This window comes from Giraffa tippelskirchi, chromosome 6, assembly GCF_054371585.1.
Source record: "Giraffa tippelskirchi isolate mGirTip1 chromosome 6, T2T-mGirTip1v1.2.pri, whole genome shotgun sequence".
Lineage (NCBI taxonomy): Eukaryota > Metazoa > Chordata > Mammalia > Artiodactyla > Giraffidae > Giraffa > Giraffa tippelskirchi.
Genome location: NC_137280.1, coordinates 88,762,972 through 88,787,594, shown reverse-complemented (window position 1 = coordinate 88,787,594; position 24,623 = coordinate 88,762,972). Strand labels below are relative to the sequence as shown.

The 24,623-nt window shown below is 42.0% G+C and overlaps 1 long non-coding RNA gene and 1 pseudogene across 1 annotated transcript in view; both read left to right on the top strand.

The window, feature by feature from the left end:
• Positions 1-6,117: 6,117 nt before the first annotated feature.
• LOC145510396 (uncharacterized) overlaps positions 6,118-24,623 on the top strand; it is a 42,624-nt gene continuing 24,118 nt past the window's right edge. Inside the window, exons 1-2 of the long non-coding RNA XR_014056990.1 lie at positions 6,118-7,689; positions 9,807-9,947. This is a non-coding gene — a long non-coding RNA (uncharacterized LOC145510396). The remainder of the gene's footprint in view (positions 7,690-9,806; positions 9,948-24,623) is intronic.
• On the top strand, positions 14,529-23,616 carry LOC145509326 (small ribosomal subunit protein uS14 pseudogene; annotated as a pseudogene).

The window sequence follows — 24,623 nt, the reverse complement described above, 5'->3', positions numbered from 1 at the left end:
GGATTAATTGCAAATCACTAATATGGTTTTTCCAGTAGTCATGAACAGATGTGCGAGTTGGACCATAAAGAAGGCTGAGCATTGAAGAATTGATGCTTTCTAATTGTAGTGCTGGAGAAGACTCTTGACAGTCCCTTGGACAGCAAGGAGATCAACTCAGTCAACCCTAAAGGAAATCAACCCGGAATATTTGCAGGAAGAACTGGTGCTGAAGCTGAAGCTCCAATACTTTGGCCACCTGATGCGAAGGACTGACTCACTGGAAAAGACCTTGACTCTGGGAAAGGTTGAAGGCAAAAAGAGAAGGGGGTGGCAGAGGATGAGATGGTTGGATGATGTCACCAACTCAATGGACATGGGTTTGAACAAACCCCTGGAGATAGTAACAGACAGGGGACCCTGTCGTGCTGTAGTACATGGGGTCACAAAGAGTCGGACATGACTTAGCCACTGAACAACAACTACAAATATGGGTGAGCTCTCGATGAGAGATTAATGGAGATCATCAGTTTCCAGTTTTTTGCATTTTTGAAGTGTATAGCTTTTACAGCTATAAAAATTCAAAAGAAGATGAAATAGTGCTCTTTTAATCAGCTTTATTCAGGACAGTGTTGTCTTTAGGCAGTTGAGGTCAAGATTATGAAACTTTGCTATTCTCAAAAAGACGGGAGATAACAAGTGTTGGCAATGATGTAGAGAAAAGCAACACTTGTGCACTGCTGGCGGAAATATAAATTGGTGCAGCCACTACGGAAAACAGTATGGAGGTTTTTCAAGAAATTAAAAATAGAACTACCCTGTGAGACAGCAATCCCACTTCCGGGTGTATATCCAAAGAAAACGAAATCTGGGTCTTGATGAGATATCTGAGCTCACATGTTCATTGCAGTATTATTCACAATGACCAAGATATGAAAACAACCTAAATGTCCATCAATAAATAAATGGATAAAGAAAATGTGAAGTGAAGTAAGTGGCCTGAAACCTAGTGACAACAACACTGAGCTGTGAGTCTTGTTTTGGAAACTTTAGGAAAAGCTTCCCTGATTTAGTGTCATTTTTGGAGACTGCAAAATCAACTGATGAAAATTATACTGGAAATCCAGGTAAGCAGGAAGGAAGGGGATAAGATGGAAACCAGATTTGGCAGTCATGAGTGTCTAAGTGCTATCTGGTGTCAAAAGGCTGGATGTGCTCCCCTAGGGAGGCGGGGAGGAGAGGAAAAGCAGGTAAATGGAGAGGGATGGGGTAAAGAAGAAATTGAGGACAGTCAAAGGCAGAGCAGGAAAGAGCAGCTTCGAGAAAACTGTGGGCTGGAGGAGACAGAGCTGTGGTGTGAGCATCTGGAATGCCAAGTGGGAAAGAAAGAATGAAAGACAGTGAGAGCGAGAGAGGGGGAGGGAGAGAAAGAAAGGGGGAGAGGAAGAGAGAGCAAAGAGTGAGTGGAAGAGAGAGGGAGAGGGAGGGAGAGAGAGAATGAAAGAAAGAGAGATAAAAAGAAAGAAGGAGGGACTTCCCTGGTGGTCCAATGCCTAAAACTCCCTGATCCCAATGCAGGAGAACTGGGTTTGATCCCTGGGCAGGGAACAAGATCCCACATGCCGAAACTAAGAGTCTGTGTGCCCCAACAAAAGATTCTGTATGCTGCGACTAAAAGATCTCACCTGCTGCAACTAGGACCCAGTGCAGCCAAATAAATAAATAATTTTTAAAAAAAGAAAGGAAGGAAGGGGAGGAAGGGAGGGAGAGAGGAGCAAAAAGAGGGAAGGAAGGAAGAAAGAAAAAAGGTCAAGGAAGTGAGAGCTGAAAATTAACCATGGGCTTCAGCAAATATGAGGTCACTAATGACCTCGACAAGAACAATTTGAGAGGACTGGTGGGCTGGAAAGCAATCAGTAGCAGGTTTAGAAGGACGTGGCATTGCAAAGTGCAGATAAGCTCAAAACAGTTGGCTGAAAAAATGAATAATCATGCCTGATTGTTGCCGGGTTGTCATGACAACCAGCTAAGACAATGATGATGAATGCTCTTTTTTTAAGTGACCTTTTTTATTGAGGCTTAATTTACATCCAGCCAAATTCACCCTTGATTAGTGTACAGTCCTATGAGTTTTGAAAAATGCACACAGCTGTGGAACCATCTCCAAAATCAAGATATAGAAGAGTTCCATCAGCCCCAAGCAGTTCCCGCGAGACCCTTTGTAATTAACTCCTTCCGGCATCTTCAGCCCATAGCAATCTGTCCCTACGGTTTTGTCATCACCAGGAGATCATATAAATGGAAGTATAGTGTACGTCTCCTTCATGGATCACAGCCTTGTCATGGCAAAGAGGCTTGTGGAACTCAGTGAAGCTATGAGCCATGCTGTGCAGGGCCACCCAAGATGGATGGGTCTGACAAACTGTAGTCCACTGAAGAGGGGAATGGCAAACCACTCTAGTATTCTTGCTGCAAGAACCCCATGAAGAGTATAAAAAAGCAAAAAGATAAGACACTGAAAAATGAGCTCCTCATGTTGGAAAATATCCAATATGCTACCAGGGAAGAGTGGAGGGCAATTACTAATACCTCCAGAAAGAATAAAGCGGATGGGCCAAAGTGGAAATGACGGTTGCGGATGTATCTGGTGATGAAAGTAAAGTCCGATGCTGTAAAGAACAATATTGCACAGGTACCTGGAATGTTAGGTCCATAAATCAAGGTAAATTGGACGTGATCAAGCAGGAGATGGCAAGAGAGAACACTGACATCTCAGGAATCAGTGAACTAAAATGAATGGGAATGGGTAAATTTAATTCAGATGACCATTATGTCTACTACTGTGGGCAAGGATCCCTCAGAAGAAATGGAGTAGCCCTCTAAGTCAACAAAAGAGTCCAAAATGCAAGTACTTGGGTGCAATCTCAAAAATGACAGAATGATCTTGGTATGTTTCCAAGGCAAACCATTCAATATCACAGTAATCCAAATCTATGCCCCAGCCACTGATGCCAAAGAAGCTGAAGTTGGCCTGTTCTATGAAGACATACAAGATCTTCTAGAACTAACACACACACACACACAAAGATGTCCTTTTCATCATAGGGGACTGGAATGCAAAAGCAAGAAGTCAAGAGATACCTGGAGTAACAGGCAAATTTGGCCTTGGTGTACAAAATGAAGCAGGGCAAAAGCTAATAGAGTTTTGCCAACAGAACATACTGGTCATAGCAAACACCCTTTTCCAACAATACAAGAGATGGCTCTACACATGAACATCACCAAATGGTCAATATCGAAATCAGATTGATCATGTTCTTTGCAGTTGAAGATGGAGAAGCTCTAAGTTGTTTTGTTGTCATCAAAAACATCACTGAAAGCTGACTGTGGCTCATATCATCAGCTCCTTATTGCAAAATTCAGGTTTAAATTGAAGAAAGTAGGGAAAACCAGTAGGCCATTCAGGAGTGACCTAAATCAAACCCCTTATGATTATACAGTGGAAGTGCCAAATAGATTTAAGGGACTAGATCTGATAGATAGAGTGCCTGAAGAACTATGGACAGAGGATCATTGTACAGGAGGCAGTGCCCCAAACCATCTCCACAAAAAAGAAATGCAAGAGGGCAAAGTGATTGTCTGATAAGGCTTTACTAATAGCTGAGGAAAGAAGAGAAGCAAAAAGCAAGAGAGAAAGGGAAAGATACACCCAACTGAATGCAGAGTTCCAGAGAATAGCAAGCAGAGAGAGAAGAAAGCCTTCTTAAGTGAACAGTGCAAAGAAGTAGAGGAAAACAATAGAATGGGAAATACAAGAGATCTCTTCAAGAAAATTAGAGATACCAAGGGAACATTTCATGCAAGGATGAAGCAAGCACAATAAAAGACAAAAACAGTAAGGACCTAACAGAAGCAAAAATTAAAATGTGGTGGCAAGAATACACAGAAGAACTGTACAAAAAAGATCTTAATGACCAGGATAGTCATGACAGTCTGATCACTCACCTAGAGCCAGACATCCTGGAGTGTGAAATCAAGTGGGCCTTAGGAAGCATTACTACAAACAGAGCTAGTAGAGGTGATAGAATTCCAGCTGAGCTATTTCAAATCCTAAAAGATGATGCTGTTAAAGTGCTTCACTCAATGTCAGCAAATTTGGAAAACTCAGCAGTGGCCACCAGACTGGAAAAGGTCAATTTTCATTCCAATGCCAACCTCTTTAGAAGTGGTTCCAGGCGACCCTGATGGCTTCCCCAATGGCTCAGCAGATAAAGAATATGATTCCAATGCAGGGGACACAAAGGATGCAGGTTCAGTCCCTGGGTCAGGAAGATCCCCTGGAGAAGGAAATGGCAACCCACTCCAGTATGCTTGCCTGGGAAATACCATGGACAGAGGAGACTGGCGAGTCCTGGGATTGCAAAGAGTTGGACATGACTGAGTGATTAAGCACACACACACACACACACACACACACACACACCAGGGAACCCAGGAAGGGAATGGAAAGTGGAGCCAGGAAGGTAGGCAGACAGTACAGGGCATGTTATCAAGCAAGTTACCACAGTGGGAAATGAACAGAGTGGGAGCCTCTGGGAAGCAGCATAGAACACAGATCTCTGTATTGCCCAACTGATGGGCAAGAGAGCTGGGGTATTTATCTACCACCTCCTACCAGTCACTGCTTGACTGCACTCACAGAGGGTATTCTTTCCCTGGCATTTCTGGACCTGACTGTGTAGATCACAGTGTGACCTCAAAAGCCAGAGAAAGTCTTCAGGCAAATGAAGGCAGAGTCTGGTCTTTGGAAAGGCTTCCCAGGGGGTGCTAGTGGTAAAGAATCCGCAGGAGACTCAAGAGACACGAGTTCAATCCCGGGATCAGAAAGATCCCCTGGTGTAGGAAATGGCTCCCTACTCCAGTATTCTTGCCTGGAAAATCCCATGGACAGAGGAACCTGGCTGGCCTACAGTCCATGGGGCCTCAAAGAGTCAGACACGACTGAGTGACTCAGCACAGCGCAGCACAGCTAGCCTTTGGAAGCTGGGCCAGGGTGTAATGACTGACAATGAGAAGGAAAAAACTGGGCATTGACAGCACCTACAACAGAGCAGATCAACAGTCAGATCATGAACTATCTTCTCTTAATTTTCATCTCTTTCTTGAGCTGTAAATATCAAATATTTTTATAGCAACTCAAGATGCTTTGCATTAAGACCTTCTAAATCATCTTTAAGTTCTCTAACTGAGCTTGTCACTCACAGCTAATATTGAGATATTTATAATTACTCTCCCCATCTATGGTCTGAAGGTTTATTTTTGTATTTCTGAGACAGGCATGCATATCCCAAGTATGCATGCTCCTATCACTATTTATCTATCTCTTTGGAAAAACAGCGTGTCACTTCTCTCTTTTTTCCTCACCTTGCTATGCCTACCTCTGACCCTTGGTCTGGCAGCCTTCTTGTTTATTTTATTTTATTTACTTATTTTTTGAACCCAACCACGAAGCATGCAGGATCTCAGCTCCAGACCAGGGATTGAACGCACACCCCCTGCATTGGAAGCATGAATTCTTAACCACCGGACCGCCAGGGAAGTCCTCCAACCTTCTTGTTAATTTTCATTAATATCTTCCATGAACTTTATATTATTCCAAATATTCACAAATACATTGTTTCACTTAATCTGTGTGGTGGATGAGGATGACAAGGACCTCCTGCTTTTAAACATTCTGCAAATGAGAAAACTGAGGCTCAGACTTACTAAAAATCACTTAAGTTTCCACTGCATTGTTTAGGATACTTCTGGTTGTGACTAAGTGAAATCTCAAACTGAATTGGACATAGCATTAGCTGCCATGGACCAAATTGCATCCTTTTAAAATTCATGTGCTAAAGCCCTAACCCCCAACGTGACTGTATTTGGATTAGGGCTTTTAGGAGGCAATTATGGTAAAGACTATGTCTGCAAGGAAAGAGACCTGATTTCTATCTCTAGGTTGGGAACATCTCCTGGAGAAAGGGAATTCCAGTATTCTTCCATTCTATGTATGCTATGTATAGAATTCTAAGTATTCTATGACTTCTAGTCCAATGTTGAACTCTCTATTCCAGAATTCTGGAGAATTCCATGGACAGAGGAGCCTGATGGGCTGCAAGTTCATGGGTCGCAAAGAGTAGGATGCGACTGAGTGACTGACATTTTTCACTTCCAAGGCTAAATAAGGTCATAAAGGTGGGGCCCTAATTCAGTGAAGCTGCAGTCCTAATACAAAGAGAAAGAGAGAGGGACTTTTCTGGTGGTCTAGTGATTAAGAATCTGCCTGCCAACGCAGCGCAGGGGACAAAGGTTCAATCCCTGGTCCAGGAAGATCCCACTTGCCACACAGCAACTGAGCCTGTATGCCGCAATTCCGGAGCCTGCGTTCCCTAGAGCCCGTGCTCCACAAGAGAAGCCATCACAATGAGAAGCCCACACACCTCAACTAGGGAGTAGCCCCCACTCACCACAACCAGAGAAAGCCTGTGCAGCAATGAAGAACCAGCACAGACAAAAATAATAAATAAATAAAATATTTTAAAAAGAGGAAGAGAGAGAAATCACCCTGTCTCTATGCTCTTGAAAAGACCCTGATGCTCGGAAAGATTGAGGGCAGGAGGAGAAGAGGGCAACAGAAAATGAAATGGTTGGATGGCATCATTGCCTCAATGGATCTGAGTTTGAGCAAACTCCAGGGGATGGTGAAGGATAGGGAAGCCTGGCGTGCTGCAGTCCATGGGTTGCAACAAGTGGGACACGACAGAGTGACCAAACTACTATGCTGTTGAACCAAGAAAAGGCCATGTGAGGATATAGCAAGAAGAAGGCCATCTGAAAATCAAAAATAGATCCCTCACTAGAAACCTGATTGACTAGAACATTGATGTTGGTTTTTTAGCCTCCAGAACTGTAAAAATTAAACGTCTATTATTTAAGTCACCCAGTGGATGATACACTCAAGCAGACATCATAAATCAAAAAGTAAGATGTGTTTTCAAGAACGATGTGGTATACTAGCTCAATGATGTGATCCATAATCTAGTTTCTTTCCGTCTCTCTGCTCTGCCCTTCACGATGTTGGCTTTAAACGGTGGTTGGCTAACCCTATGATCAAAAGCTGGCTGCCAGTAGCCCTGAAGCTTCAAACTTCAGGGAGGGAGATAGAAAGTCTTTGTTCTGAGATGCACTCTGATTGGCCCAGCCTTAATCCATGACCACGTCTGAGCCAATCACAATAGACAGGTGGTAGACACCTTGAGAACCGCAGTCGTGTGAGTGAGAGCTGAGTTGGCCAGTTTTCCATGAACTCTAATTTAGTGGAAAAAACTGACGGGCTATGAGGATTCAACTTGGGTTCTGGCAGAAATTTTCTCAAAAATGAATGAAATGAACTTGCCGCTTCAAGGAAAACAACTGACAGGGTTTGTTGCCGGTGGTAAAATTTGAACTTTCAAGAGAAAATTTTAATTTTGGAAGACACGTGATTGTCACTATGTTTGACAACGTTCCAACACTGAAAGACTTTTCTGATGAGACTGGTGGTGGTATTAACAAATGGCGCTTTTAAAATGTTATGTAATGAAATGTGTCAATGTTTCGAAGATATGTATGACTTAGTGAAGCAATATTATTCAAAAGACCAGTGAACGATGTCATAAAAAGTGCAAGGTAGGACTTGTCCTATCAATCTAGTAATTAAGACACTGTGCTTCCAATGCAGGGGGCATGGATTTGATACCTGGTCAGGGAATTAAGATCCCACATGTCTGTGGTGTGGGGAAAAAAAAAAAAAGAAATACATGAAAAGTGCAAGGTAGACAAATGGATTTTAATAAAATAGAACTTACTGAAATGGAGATTCCCCACGACAACTAACTTTGACTAAGTTACCAGTTTTTCAAGTTTTAGTATAGTATGAAAGAAGAATTCCTGAGTTCCTGAGAAGTCTATTGAAATACTTTTTTCAGCTACATGCTTATAGGTTTTCTTAATAGACTTGGACTAAAATGACATTTCGCAATAAGGTAGTCTCACAAGTGAGAATACAACTGTCTTCTAGGAGATTTGCAAATATGTATAAATTTTTTGGTTTGGAAAATATAATATGTTGTTCATGTTACCATTCAATGGGTTTTATTGTTATCTTAAGTAAATTTTAAATATACATTGTAAATTTTCTCAATTTTAATGTTTAAAACAGTAAGTCTTGATAGTTACAACTTACATTTAAGAAAGCTCTGTTGAGTCCTCAGTAACTTTAAGAGTGCAGAGGGGGGCTTGAAACCAAAAAGTTTAAGAACTAGTGCTCTAATAATAATGTTTTTTTTCTTTTCTTTAATTGAAGTATAGTTGACTTACAATATCATTTTAGTTTAAGGTGTACAGCACAGTGATTCAGTCACATATATATTGAAGTAAGAAATGGAAACCCACTCCAGGTCTTGCCTGGAAAATTCCAAGGACAGAGGAACCTTGGAGGCTATAGTCCATGGGGTCACAAAGAGTTGGGCATGACTGAGCACACACGCTGCTTCTGCTGCTAAGTCGCTTCAGTCGTGTCCGACTCTGCGCGACCCCATAGACGGCAGCCCACCAGCCTCCCCCGTCCCTGGGATTCTCCAGGCAAGAACACTGGAGTGGGTTGCCATTTCCTTCTCCAGTGCATGAAAGTGAAAAGTGAAAGTGAAGTCGCTCTGTCATGTCCGACTCTTAGCAACCCCAGGGACTGCAGCCCACCAGGCTCCTTCATCCATGGGACCTTTCAGGCAAGAGTACTGGAGTGGGGTGCCATCGCCTTGCAGATACATACATACATACATACATATATACATATATATATATATATATATATATATCTCAGTAATCTGATAAAAGAACACACACACACATATATATGTGTGTGTGTGTGTTCTTTTATCAGATTCTTTTCCTTTACTGGTTATTGAAAAATATTGAGTATGGTCCCCTGTGCCATACATAAGCCCTTGTTGGTTTTCTGTTTTATAGCTTTTCTTTTGTTCCTTTTTTTTCAATTTCGTTTTTATTTTTTACTGGGGTATAGTTAATTACAATATTGTGTTAGTTTTAGACATTTTCCTATATAGAGTCATTACATAGTATTGAATAGAGTTCCCTATGTTATATGGTAGGTTCTTAGTATCTATTTCATATATAGTAGTGTATATACATCAATTCCAATCTCCCAATTTATCTCTCCCCCCTTTTCCTCCTGGTAACCATGAGATTGTTTTCTACATCTGCTTCTGTTCTGTAAATAAGTTCATTTGCACCAATTTTTTTTTGGATTCCACATAAAAGCAATTTATATGATATTTGTCCTTTTCTGTCTAACTTACTTCACTCAGTATGACAATTTCTGAAAGTGTAGTCACTTAGTCATGTCCAACTCTTTGAGACCCCATGGACTGTAGTCTGCCAGGCTTCTATGCCCATGGAATTCTCCAGGCAAGAATACTGGAGTGGGTCACCATTCCCTTCTCCAGGGGATCTTTCCAACCCAGGAATCGAATCTGGGTCTCCCTCATTGCAAGCAGATTCTTTACTGTCTGAATCACCAGGGATGCCCCATGACAATCTCTAGGTCCATCCATGTTGCTGCAAATTGCATTATTTCATTCTTTTCTATGGCTGAATAATATTCCATTGTATATAGGCACCATATCTTATTTATCCATTCCTCTGTTGGTGGATGTTATGTTGCTTCCATATCCTGGTCATTGTAAATAGTGCTGCAATGAACATTGGGGTGCATGTATCTTTTTAAGGCACTCTCTTTCGCATGGTGCACAAGCGTGGTGGCTGCGAGGGCGCAGGAGCACATCCGAGAGGAGCTACCCCGCACCTGAGGTAAGGGGCAGCGGCTGTGCTTTGCTGGAGCAGCTGTGAAGAGAGACCCCACGTCCAAGGTAAGAGAAACCCAAGTAAGACGATAGGCACCGAGAGAGGGGATCAGAGGGCAGACAGACTGAAACTACAATCACAGACAACTAGCCAATCTGATCACATGGACCACAGCCTCGTCTAACTCAATGAAACTAAGCCATGCCGTACAGGGCCACCCAAGACGGATGAGGCATGGTGGAGAGGTCTGACAGAATGTGGTCCACTGGAGAAGGGAATGGCAAACCACTTCAGTATTCTTGCCTTGAGAACCCCATGAACAGTATGAAAAGGCAAAAAGATAGGACACTGAAAGATGAACTCCCCAGGTCGGTAGGTGCCCAGTATGCTACTGGACATCAGTGGAGAAATAACTGCAGAAAGAATGAAGGGATGGAGCCAAAGCAAAAACAACAACCAGTTGTGGATGTGACTGGTGATAGAAGCAAGGTCTGATGATGTAAAGAGCAATATTGCATAGGAGCCTGGAATGTTAGGTCCCTGAATCAAGGCAAATTGGAAGTGGTCAAACAGGAGATGACAAGAGTGAACATCGACATTCTAGGAATCAGTGAACTAAGGTGGACTGGAATGGGTGAAATTAACTCAGATGACCATTATAGCTACTACTGTGGGCAGGAATCCCTTAGAAGAAATGGAGTAGCCACCATAGTCAACAAAAGAGTCTGAAATGCAGTACTTGGATGCAATCTCAAAAACGACAGAATGATCTCTGTTCGTTTCCAAGGCAAACCATTCAATATCACGGTAATCCAAGACTATGCCCCGACCAGTAATGCTGAAGAAGTTGAAGTTGAACAGTTCTGTGAAGACCTACAAGACCTTCTAGAACTAACACCCCAAAAAGATGTTCTTTTCATTATAGGGGACTGGAATGCAAAAGTAGGAAGTCAAGAAACACTTGGAGTAACAGGCAAATTTGCCCTTGGAGTACAGAACGAAGCAGGGCAAAAGCTAACAGAGTTCTTCCAAGAGAACGCACTGGTCATAGCAAACACCCTCTTCCAACAACATAAGAGAAGACTCTACACATGGACATCATCAGATGGCCAACACCGAAAATACATTGACTATATTCTTCGCAGCCAAAGATAGAGAAGCTCTATACAGTCAGCAAAAGCAAGACCAGGAGCTGACTGTGGCTCGCATCATGAACTCCTTATTGCCAAATTCAGACTGAAACTGAAGAAAGTGGAGAAAACCACTAGACCATTCAGGTATGACCTAAATCAAATTCCTTTTGACTATACAGTGGATGTGAGAAATAGATTTAAGGGACTAGATCTGATAGAGTGCCTGATGAATTATGGATGGAGGTTCATGACATTGTACAGGAGACAGGAATCAAGACCATCCCCAAGAAAAAGAAATGCAAAAAAGCAAAATGGCTCTCTGAGGAAGCCTTACAAATAGCTGTGAAAAGAAGGGAAGTGAGAAGCAAAGGAGAAAAGGAAAGATACACCCATTTGAATGCAGAGTTCCAAAGAATAGCAAGGAGAGATAAGAAAGCCTTCCTCAGTGATCAATGCAAAGAAATAGAGGAAAACAACAGAATGGGAAGACTAGCGATCTCTTCAAGAAAATTAGAGATACCAAGGGAACATTTCATGCAAAGATGGGCTCAATAAAGGACCGAAATGGTAGGGACCTAACAGAAGCAGAAGATATTAAGAAGAGGTGGCAAGAATACACAGAAGAACAGTACAAAAAAGATTTTCCCAACCCAGATAATCACGGTGGTGTGATCACTCACCGAGAGCCAGACATCCTGGAATGCGAAGTCAAGTGGGCCTTAGAAAGCATCACTATGAACAAAGCTAGTGTAGGTGATGGAATTCCAGTTGAGCTATTTCAAATCCTCAAAGATGATGCTGTGAAAGTGCTACACTCAATATGCCAGCAAATATGGAAAACTTAGCAGTGGCCACAGGGATGGAAAAGGTCAGTTTTCATTCCAATCCCAAAGAAAGGCAATGCCAAAGAATGCTCAAACTACCACACAATTGCACTCATCTCACATGCTAGTAAAGTAATGCTCAAAATTCTCCAAGCCAGGCTTCAGCAATACGTGAACCGTTGACTTCCAGATGTTCAAGCTGGTTTTAGAAAAGGCAGAGGAACCAGAGATCAAATTGCCAACATCCACTTGATCATCGAAAAACCAAGAGAGTTCCAGAAAAACATCTATTTCTACTTTATTGACTATGCCAAAGCCTTTGACTGTGTGGATCACAATAAACTGTGGAAAATTCTGAAAGAGATGGGCATACCAGACCACCTGACCTGCCTCTTGAGAAACCTGTGTGCAGGTCAGGAAGCAACAGTTAGAACAGGACATGGAACAACAGACTGATTCCAAATAGGAAAAGGAGTACGTCAAGGCTGTATATTGTCACCCTGCTTATTTAACTTATATGCAGAGTACATCATGAGAAACGCTGAAGCACAAGCTGGAATCAAGATTGCCGGGAGAAATATCAATAACCTCAGATATGCAGATGACACCACCCTTATGGCAGAAAATGAAGAAGAACTAAAGAGCCTCTTGATGAAAGTAAGAGAGGAGAGTGAAAAAGTTGGCTTAAAGCTCAACATTCAGAAAACTAAGATCATGGCATCCGGTCCCATCATTTCATGGCAAATAAATAGGGAAACAGTGGAAACAGTGTCAGACTTTATTTTTGGGGGCTCCAAAATCACTGTTGATGGTGATTGCAGCAATGAAATTAAAAGACGCTTACTCCTTGGAAGGAAAGTTATGACCAACCTAGATAGCATATTAAAAAGCAGAGACATTACTTTGCCAACAAAGGTCCATCTAGTCAAGGCTATGGTTTTTCTAGTGGTCATGTATGGATGTGAGAGCTGGACTATATAAAGAAAGCTGAGCGCCAAAGAAGTGATGCTTTTGAACTGTGGTGTTGGAGTAGACTCTTGAGAGTCCCTTGGACTGCAAGGAGATCCAACCAGTCCATCCTAAAGGAGATCAGTCCTGGGTGTTCACTGGAAGGACTGATGTTGAAGCTGAAACTCCAATACTTTGGCCACCTGATGCAAAGAACTGACTCATTGGAAAAGACCCTGATGCTGGGAAAGATTGAGGTCAGGAGGAGAAGGGGACGACAGAGGATGAGACGGTTGGATGGCATCACCGACTCGATGGACATGGGTTTGGGTAGACTCCGGGAGTTGGTGATGGACTGGGAGGCCTGGAGTGCTGCGATTCATGGGGTCGCAAAGAGTATGACATGAGTTAGTGACAAAACAACAATAACACATTAGCCCATAACATCATGGTTTCATTCATCAAACCATGTTTGAAATAATATTTGCTGGAGGAACTAAAAACAAATTGACCTATAGCAATCCAGGTAATGCCATTGGCATTTTTCATGTGTGTATGTGGGTGTGTGTGGGTATGCTGACATAGTTATATAATTCAAAGAGAACAGAAAGTCCATAAAGAAAGGGGAAAACTTCTCTTCCATCTGTACCTCACCTCTAATTCTCCCATTGAAGATAATGCATTTATTAGGATATCTGGATAAGCCGCTAACATGGAGGCCCCACAGTGGAACGGCTTAGTGAAATTAATGTTATTTCCCTTGCAAAAGAGTCCAGACATGGAAGTCCTGGTTCATGGGTGGCTCTGCTCCATGTGTCATTCCGGGCCCCAGTTTCTGTCCATGTCATTGCTCTTTATCCTCTAAGGCAGGGGTTCCCAGTCTTCAGTATCTAATGTCTAATGACCAGAGGTGAGCTGATAAAATAATTATAGAAATAGAGTGCACGATAAATGTAATACTCTTGAATCATCCCAAATCCACTTGCCCCCAGTAGCTGGAAAAATTGTCTTCCACGAAACCAATCTCTGGTGCCAAAAAGGTTGGAAACTTCTGCTCTAAGGCATTGTCTTCAATTGAAAGGTTGCAACTGTCTTTTGGATCATGGGAAGGGAAAAAAGGAGACTTCTCATATGGCAGATTTCCAAAGATGGCCTCAATAATATCCAACTCCCATCATACATGCTCTTCTTAGTGTGTCACCTTGACACTCTTGGGACTCATTAGAAAAGACCCTGATGCTGGGAAAGACTGAAGGCAGGAGGAGAAGGGGCAACAGAGAATGAGATGGTTGGCTGGCATCACTGCCTCAATGGATATGAGTTTGAGCAAACTCTGGGAGATGGTGAAGGATAAGGAAACCTGGCGTGCTGCAGTCCGTGAGGTTGCAAAGCGTCAGACATGACTGAGCAACTGAACAACAACAACCTGAACTTTCAGGAATAGAAATGAAATTTTTTTATATTTTTTTTTAACTTTTCTCCTCCCTGTGTCCCTATCTTTTTCTATATACCTTTGCAATAATCTCACCATGGGCAGAACATATGTCCTCACCTCTTGATTTGGGGTTTAGTCACATGACTTGCTTCGACCAAGAGAAAAAGACAAAATTGATGTATGCTCTTTCTGATCCTAGGCATCAAGATGCCTTGAGTGTCTCCCTTTGCTTTCTTGTGCCTTTGCACAAGAGAAGGGCATGCTCACACTGGTTAGTCCACTGGACCTCAGAAAAGGATGAGAAACATGGGGAGCAAAATTCAGGTGTCCCTGTCAAAGTCAGTCAAAATGCATAAATAAATGAAAAAGGATTTGTGTAATTTTAAGCCCCTGAGTTTTGGAGTGCTTTGTTATACAGCATTTTTGGCAGGAGCTAACCAGTACAGCAGACATTGCATGCATCATTTCTGCTTACATCCCATTGGTGATAACATAATCACAAAGTCACATCCGACTTCAAGAGAGACTGGGAAATGTATTTTGGGCAGCCAGGTGCCTAGTTTAACTAAATTATGGGGAAAATTGAGATGGGATTTTGGTAGACATCTATTGCTGACATGAGTAGCTGCTCTTGTGTTATTTCTTTGACTATAAAACATCTTGGGCATCATGTCAATTAATTGTTTTGTTGCAAATACCAGACTCTGGTTTGAAAAAGTAAAAATTTATTGGAAGGATGGAGTCCACAGAATTGACAAGAGCTGGAGAACCATCCTGGCAACACAGTCAGGAGTGAAAAGTACCCCACAATGCCGATAAACAGAAGACACAATAACCGTCTTTTAATTTGGTCCCTAGACCAGCAGCATCAGCATCACCTGGGAACTTCTTAGAAATACAGGGGAAAACATGTACACCCATGGTGGATTCATGTCAATGTATGACAAAACAAAACAAAACAAATATATATATATATATATATATATATATATATAAAGAAATACAGATGCTAAATTTTCCCTGAATGTAAATAAGGTCTCCTTGGAATTCACACACACATTAATTCTAGGAAGCTTTGGTTTATAGACACCATCTGGCTGAGACCACACTGCCATGTGAACAAATTCCCAAATGTCACTGAGGATCACTCATTCAAAAATCAAAGCCCCTTGGTGTGAGCAAAGAATGAAGTGATCCCAAATCATGTGATTTTGCCCAGCCTCCAAGGGGCAAGAAAAGGGAAGATATGACAACCATCATGACAACCCACTGTGGGGAATTCTCTCAGAACAAGAAGGGAGTTGAATAAATGTTCACTATAGGCTTCTACTCATATGAATCTTCCTATGTATGCCTTTAAATTTATCCAAAAGGAACCATACTAAGTTCTGCATACTGCAGAACCATACTGCATACTGCATAGCCATACTGCAACTTGCATATTTCACATCATAATACACCTTGGGGAACTTTTCAAAATAACACACACTCTATATATCTATCTTTCTTCTTAATATTAATATTCTATTGTGTGAATTAATATTCCATTGTGTGGAGGTGCCTTGATTTGGTTCAAATAGTGTTTTAGATGTCAAATGATGGACACTCTCTGCTTTTTAGCTACTTCAAACAAGGCTGCAGTGAACATTCTTTTCCCTATATCTTGGCAAACTGTATCTGAAGAGTGAATACCTAGCAATGAGATTGCCAGGTCAATGTGTATAGTAGCTATCACCTTTTTGTCTCCAGGAATGTTGGGCCAATTTATACTTTCATTAATAATGTAGAAGACTACCCATTTCCCCACATCTTCACCAGTACTTGGTGTTATCAACAAAAACTTTTTAGTTTTTGCTAATTTGATGAGTAAAAGTGTAAGTTAGTATTTAAAGAATTCCCCCTGGAATATTGAATATTCTACATCCTGTCTTAGATGATGGTCTCACAAGGGCATACACACAGAAAAACTCACCAAGCTCTCTGCTAAAATCTGTTTAAGTTTTTAAGTTTACTCAAGAAGAGAGACATAATCACCATTAAAGCCTCTGCAGAAAGACAAGAAAAATTATTGGATGGCTAGCTGTTCCTCAAGAATAGAAATCAGAAATAAAAATCAATACCATTTGTAGCAACATGATGGACCTAGAGATTTTTTATCATACTAAGTGAAGTCAGAAAGAGAAAGACAAATACTGTATGATATCACTTATATGTGAAATGTGAAATATGACACAAATGGACTTATCCATGAAACAGAAACAGACTCACAGATACAGAGATCAGATTTGTGGTTGCCAGGGGCAAGAGGGTGGAGGAAGGAGCAATTGGGAGTTTGAGGTTAACAGATGCAAACTATTTTACATAGAACAGATAAATAACAAAGTTCTACTGAATAGCACAGGGAACTATGCTCAATATCCTGTGATAAACCATAATGGAAAAAAATATGAAAAGCAATATATATATATATGTATATATATATATATATATGTATGTATGTACATACAGGGTGGACCTGGTGGCTCAGATGGTAAAGAATCTGCCTGCAATGTTGGAGATCCGGGGTCAATGCCGGGTTGGGAAGATACCCTGGGGAAGCAACTGGCAACCCATTCCAGTATTCTTGCCTGGAGAATCCCATGGACAGAGGAGCCTGGCAGGCTACAGTCTGTGGGGTCACAAAGAGTCGGACACGACTGAGTGATTACATGATGATGATGATGATGTGTGTACATATAACTGAATCACTTTGCTGTACAGTAAAAATTAACATAACATTATAAAGCAACTGTACTTCAACTGATTGAGGGCGGGAGGAGAAGGGGACGACAGAGGATGAGATGGTTGGATGGCATCACCAACTCAATGGATATGAGTTTGAGCAAGCTCCAGGTGTTGCTGATGAACAAGGAAGCCTGGCATGCTGCAGTCCATGGGGTCGCAAAGAGTCGAACACGACCGAGTGGCTGAACTGAACTGAACTGAACTTCAACTATACATTATAAATCAACTATATTTTAAAAATTATTTAAAATAAAATTTTAATTAAAAAAATTTTAAATAGAAATTTAAAAATAAAAAATAAATTTGAGAACTCAAAAAAAAATTGCTAAGTGAAATGTCAATCACCAAAAAAAGACAAACAGTGCGTGATTCCACTTATTCGAGGTAGAAGAGTCAAATTCATAGAGACAGAAAGTGGAAAGGTGGTGGCCAGGCACTAGGGACAGGGAGAATGGGGAGCTCTTTTTAGATAGAGACAGTTTCAATTTGAGGAAATGAGAAATTTCTGGAGATGGATACTAGCGATGGTTGCTCAGTAGTGTGAATACACTTAATGCTGTTGAACTTAAAAATGGTTAAGATGGAAAATTTTACATTACAGGCATTTTTGTTGTGTTGTTTAATCACTAAGCCATATCCAACTCTTTTGCAACTCCATGGACCGTAGGCTGCCAGGCTCCTCCGTCCATGGGATTTCCCAGGCAAGAATACTGGAATGGGTTGCCATCTCCTTCTTCAGGGGATCTTCCCAACCCAGGGACTGAACCTGCATCTCCTGCATTGGCAGGCGGGTTCTTTACCACTGAGCCACCTGGGAAGACTTACATGTATTTTACCACAATAAAATAATGGTTAAAAAAATTCAAACATCTCTAACTATGACCTCTTTGCCCTGAATACATTGCATTCTTCATGCTTCTTGAGTAATTTTAGTTCCCTGACCAGGGGTTTAACCCACATCCCCTGCATGGGCAGAGCAGAGTCTTAACCATTGGACCTCTAGGGAAGTCCCTCTTTTTTTTTTTTTAATTGAAGGATAGTTTACTTAATTTCTGCTATACAGTAAAGTATACATATATATATTTTTTATTATGGTTTATTATAGGATATTGACTACAGTTCCCTGTGCTATATAGTAGTACCTTGTTGTTTATCCATTCTCTATATAACATTTGTATCTGCTAATCTCAAACTCCCAGTCTGTCCCTCTCCCAGTCTCCTCCTCCTTGGCAACCACAAACCTGTTCTTTATATCTGTAAGTCCATTTCTGTTTCATAGATAAGTTCACTTATATCATATTTTAGATTCCACATATAAGTAACGTGTGTGTGTGTATGTGTGGCCATTCCCTTCTCCAGGGGGATCTTCCCAACCCAGGAATCGAACCCAGGTCTCCCACACTGCAGGTGGATTCTTTACCATCTGAGCCACAAGAGAAGCCAATCCAAACATCTAGTCTCAATTTAGGAAGCCAGTTGGCCACAGCTGGGAACTTTTGCTCCCATCTGGATCATGGGACTGTCCAAGTGACACATTGCCCACAAGGACATAGACCTGAAGGATACATAGGCAAGGTGGAGTTCTTTTTTTAATAGTAATTCTTCCATTATAGAAACTGTCTTAGTCTGTTTGGGCTGCTATAACAACATATCTTAGATTGGCTGACATTTAAAAAATTTTTATTGTGGCAATATATGCTGTATAGCAAAAGTGATTCAGTTATACACATATTTCTGTTATGGTTTATCACAGAATAGCGACTATTGTTCCCTGTGTTATACAGTGTTATTTGCTCAGTCAGGTCTGACTCTTTGTGAGCCTGTGGAGTATAGCCCACCAGGCTCTTCTGCCCATGGAATTCTCCAGGCAAGAATAGTGGAGTGGGTAGCCATTCCCTTCTCCAGGGCATTTTCCCAACCCAGGGATCGAACCCAGGTCTCCCATATTGCAGGTGGATTCTTTACCATCTGAGCCACTAGGGCAGCCCGTCATCTTGGGCCTAATTAGTTTTAATCAGTTTTTGTTGTATCCTCAGCGATTATGTCATTCTTTTAAAGGTTGTGTCCTACCCCCTTCCCTCCTGTCTCATTTCCACTAGATGTTAAGGCAGATTTTAGGCATTGCAGCACACTGCTTCAGGGAAATATTTTTGAGAATTTGTTATGGAGCAATAGAAAAGAAAGGTAGAAACACTTCCCTCAGGGGCATTATTCAAAATCTGTGTTGTACACACATCAGTATAAGGTGTCTAGTGTTGCGTTTTGTTTTCTTGTCCTGGGCAATTAAACTGCCAGTGAAGTGACATGAAATCAGAGAGAACTTTAACCTCGCTGCCATGGAGACTGTGTTTCTCACTCATCAGGGAAAAGAGAGTTTACACAAGGATTTCCTAAGGTGATAAGGCAGCTGGCCATCGACAATTCCAGATACTTTATGGACAGGCAGGAAATCATGGGAATTTCCTGGGATTGACAAGTCAAGACAGGGAAGCTTGAGATCTGTGATATTGTGATTTATAATAAGAAATACATATATTTGGGACTTCCCCGGTGTTCCAGTGGTTAAGAATCCACCTGCCAATGCAGGGGACATGGGCTCAATCCCTGGTCCAGGAAGATCCACATGTTTTGGAGCAACTAAGCCCCTGTGCCACAACTACTGAGCCCACTCTCTAGCCCCTGCTCTGTAACAAAAGTCACCACAGTGAGAAGCCCGTGCACGGCAATTAGAGAGTAGCCCCCACTATTTGCAACTAGAGAAAGCCCAAGCACAGCAACGAAGACCCAGTACAGCCAAAACTAAAATAAAGAAATAAAAAGAAATATATATATTTGGTCTTCATCCTTGTTTCTAGCATACAGCTCTTAAAACCTTGGAATTTCTGTGATAAGAGTGATGACAGTGTCTTGTTATGCTAGGGAAAGCACACAGAAATGTGGGCAGGTTGCCAATGGAACCAACTTTGTCATTAGAGGGTTGAAAATTTCACTCTCACTTCCCAGCCTCTGGGGTGATTGAGTTCAATCACCAATGATCAAGGACTTAATCGATCATGTCTATGTAATGAAGCTTCCATAAAAACGCAAAGATTGGGGTCCAGAGAACTTCTAGGTTGGTGAACCAGAACACTTTCAGAAGTTCCTTTGTTCAGGATCTTGCCCTGTGTATCTCTCTGCATCTGGCTGTTGAGTCTCACTGTAATAAACAGATGATCTAGTGAGTAAACTAGTATTCTGAGTTCAGTGAGCCACTGTAGGAAATAATTCAAACTCAAGGAAGGGGTCACGGTGATCTCAGGTGGCCTCATCCTGCAGCCCCTTGAAGCAGGGTTTCAGTTCCCTGCCAGAGATTGGGATTGGGTCACAACGGTGAGAGCACCAAATTCTAGCCGCTAGACCAGAGGTCAGTGACAAGACCATGGCTCTTCAACTTTGCAGAAAAAGAATTCCCACAGAGAGAAAGCAGTGAAACAAGTGGGGCTTCCCTGGTGGCTCAGCAGGTAAAGAATCCACCTGCAATGCAGGAGACCCAAATTCCATCCCTGGGTCAGGAAGATACCCTGAAGAAGAGCAAGGCAACCCACTCCAGTATTCTTGCCTGGAGGATTCCATGGACAGAGGAGCCTGGCGGGCTACAGTCTATGGGGCCACAAAGAGCTGGACGTGACTGAAGCAACTGAGCACAGCTCTCAACGAAACAAGTAAAGTGTTTACTAGGAGGAAGAAAAGATTATAGTACATGTGGATAGTCTCATGGGCAGACTCAGAGAGAGAGTCACCCCGTTCTGGTAGTCAATTACTTTTAAGGGGCATTCGTTCCAGGATTTCCTTTGGCCAATCATTTTGATGCACCTGGTTCTGAGTGCATATATGGTATATCTCAGGATCCCCCTATGTGTGCGTGAACATCTCTCAGTCAAGATATATTACACCAAAGAGGCCAATGGGTAGTTGGCATCACTTACTATGGGGGTGACACTCCCTCCATTTTTTTTTACCTCCAAGGAGCTTTCTAATCAAGAGAGTTTCCTTGACTTTGAGAATGAGAAATATATGGTCTCTTATCTTCGATCTGGGCAGGGCTTAGCCTCCTCCCTTGATTGTCCTACCATTTTCTTCTTAGAGTATCGGTCCACAGAGAACCAACTCTAACCGTTTCCCCCCGTGGGCTCATCTATCTCCTGACTCAATGGGAATCTCTGATTTATACCCAGCTGATCAGAAACATAGGTAACAACCTGGAACTGTGTTTGGCATCTGCGGTGGGGGCAGTCGTACAGGACTGAGTCCTTAACCTGTGGGCCCTGATGCTACCTCCAGGTTGTGTCAGAATTGAGTGGAAATGTAGGACAACCAGTATGTTGGAAAATTGCTTGGTGGTATAGAGGGAGAGGGGGAAGCCACACGTTGGACTTAGTATGAGAATCATTACAATCAAAATTCTTCTTTGGAGAGAGGCTTACTTTATCTCTTCATTCTAAACCAGGTCCTCTGATTCTATTCCATCACTGTTCTAATTTTTTTTTTTTTTGGCTGCACCTCACAGCATGTAGGACCTTAGTTTCCCTGCCAGGGACTGAACTCATGTTCCCTGCAGTGGAAACCTGGAGTCCTAACCACTGGACTGACAGGGAATTCCCAGAAATATAATTAATTTACAATGTTGTGTTAGTTTCAAGTATATAGCAAACTGATATGTATGGATTTGAACAAATCTTTCTAACTGAGGGATCTCCATGTCAATTCTGGGAGGAGTTTGGCTTCATTTGTTGGGGAGGAAGATGAGAGGAAAGAGAAAGAGTCCTTTATAAGGAATGGATGAAAATTTAGGTGGTGTCCATCCCCTGGGGCAGTGTTCTGCTAACTTTCCTTAAAGGGCCAAGTGGTCAGTATCATTAGTTTGGGGGGCCAGACCATCTCTGTCTTGAACTCTGTCTTTTGTGTGTGTGTGTCTTTTTTTTTCCTTTTCTTTTTTTTTCTTTTTCTAGTCAAGTGCAGTAGTGAGAAGGCGGGGGGGAGAGTAGAATGAGGAGTTCGATCTGTAACTGACTGTGAACAATCAATTGAGATAACTCACTACCTTCGGACCAGCCTTGAATTCTGTCTTGTACTCCGTCCTGGTAGCGTGAAAGGGGCCATAGACAAGATGGAAACAAATGGGAGTAGCTGTGGTTCAGAAAAACTGTAGACACTGAAATTTAAGGTTTATATCATTCTCACCATGGACTATTCTTCACTTAATTTTTTAAAATGATTTTAAAAGGTAAAAATCATTCTTAGTTAACAGGCTATATAAAGAGGCAGGGAGCCATACTTGGGAAGCACCGCCCCCCATCAGGCTTAGTTTTTCAACCCTTATCTAGGTGTATTTGTCCAGGCAAGTATGTCTTTAAAAAGCTACACAGGGAATCTAGAAAAATGGTGCAGATGAACTTATTTGCATAGCTGAAATAGAGTCACAGATGTAGAGGGCAAACTTAGGGTTACCGTGGGGGGAAGAGGAGATGGGATGAATCGGGAAATTGGGACTGACATATATATACCACTATATAAAAATAGATAACAGATGAAAACCTACTGTATAGCACAGGGAACTCTACTCAGTGCTCTGTGGTGACCTAAATGGGAAGGAATTCTAAAAACAAGAGTGGGTGCATGTATACGTTTAACTGATTCACTTTGCTGCACGGCAGAAACTAACACAACACTGTAAAGCAACTCTACTCCAGTCAAAATTAATAAAACAAAACCAAAAAGTCTCCACAAGAAAAGAGGCACTGATACCTGGTACAATGAGGATGAACCTCGAAAACATTTTGCTGAGTGAAAGTAGCCACTCAAAAAAGGTCACATATTGAGTGATTCCATTTATTGAAATATTCAGGATAAATCCATAGGGACAGAAAGCTGATGAGTGGTTGCCAGGGACTGGGGAGAGGGAAGGAATGGGGAGTGAGTGCTAAATCGTATGGAGCTTCCTCTTGGGGTAATGAAAATATTGTTTGTCTGTTTGTTTAAATTAGTTATTTATCTATTTTTTAACTTTACAATATTGTATTTATTTTGCCATACATTGACATGAATCCACCATGGGTGTACATGTGTGCCCCTTCCAGAACCCCCCTTCCACCTCCCTCCCCATCCCATCCCTCCGGGTCATCCCAGTGCACCAGCCCCGAGCACCCTGGATCATGCGTCGAACCTGGACTGGCGATTCGTTTCAGATATGATAAATTACATGCTTCATTGCCATTCTCCCGTATCAATGTTTTGGAACTAAATGAAGGTGACAGTTGCACAACATTGTGAAAGTAGTAAATGCCACTGAATTGTATACACTTTAAAATGGTATGTGACATGTAGTTGACTACAACTTAATTTGTTTAATTTAAAAAATCTGTGAGCCTTTTGCCTCATTGCAGTCAAGAAAGCAACGTGGGTCACCAGCAGCTCTACTGGGTGGGGCCATTTGAGAAAATTTAGTGAAGGTTCTCGCTCTTGCCGGGTCTGTTCAAACAGGCACGGTCTGATCTGGAAACACTGCCTCAATATGGGCCACCAGTATTTCCGCCAGTACGTGAAGGACGTTGGCTTTGTTAAACTGGACTAACTGAAGTTCCTTGAATAGATTAGTCAGCACATCTACCTTATGCAGAAACACTAGCTCTTTGCATATAAAATGAAAGTTTAAAAACTTCCCCCCCACACACAAAAAAATCCATCAGTGGTTTGGATGCGCAGACAAGAGAGGACTTCCTGTCACCTGAGGTTATATTCCTGGCTGTTGAAGGGGCATTCCTGAATGAGCCAAGGTCCTTGGGGAAAGGATCCTCCTACTCATTTGGGCAGACATACACTGACATTGCGGGCTTCCCTGGTGGCTCAGCTGGTAAAGAATCAGCCTGCAATGTGGGAAACCTGGGTTCGATCCCTAGGTTGGGAATATCCCCTGGAGGAGGGCATGGCAACCCACTCTAGTATTCTTGCTTGAAGAATCCCCATGGACACAGGAGCCTGGTAGGCTATAATCCATGGGGTTGCAAAGAGTCAGACATGACGGAGCAACTAAGCACAGCACAGCACATGCTACATTGAACCCCACTGATGAAAGGAGGACAGGGCTTTCCAGGGAGGGAAACATGGGAGACTGGAGAAACCAATGGATGAGAGAGCCCAGCTCTACAAAACCCCTCAAATGTGTCCCTGAGACAGCACAGCTATACTGAAGACTTTATAAAATGAGATGCAGAATTAAAAATGAGAATTCTGGGTTGAATTGTGTCCCCCTGCCAAAAAAAAAAAAAGGTAAATTAGGGGACTTCCATTTTGGTCCATTGGTTAAAACTCTGTGCTCCCAATGCAGGGAACCAGGGTTTGCTCCCTGCTCAGGGAATTAGAAATTAGATCCTTCATGCTGCAACTAAAGAGACTGCAAGCTGCAAGGAAGACCCCCGACATGGCAATGAAGACCCTGAGTGCAGTAACTAAGACTTGGAGCATCCAAATAAAAAATAAACAAATTTTTTTTAATTAAAAAAAAAGATATGCTGGAGTCCTAACCCCCAATACTTCAGAATGGGAACTTATTTGGAAATAGGGTCATGGCAGATGTGATTA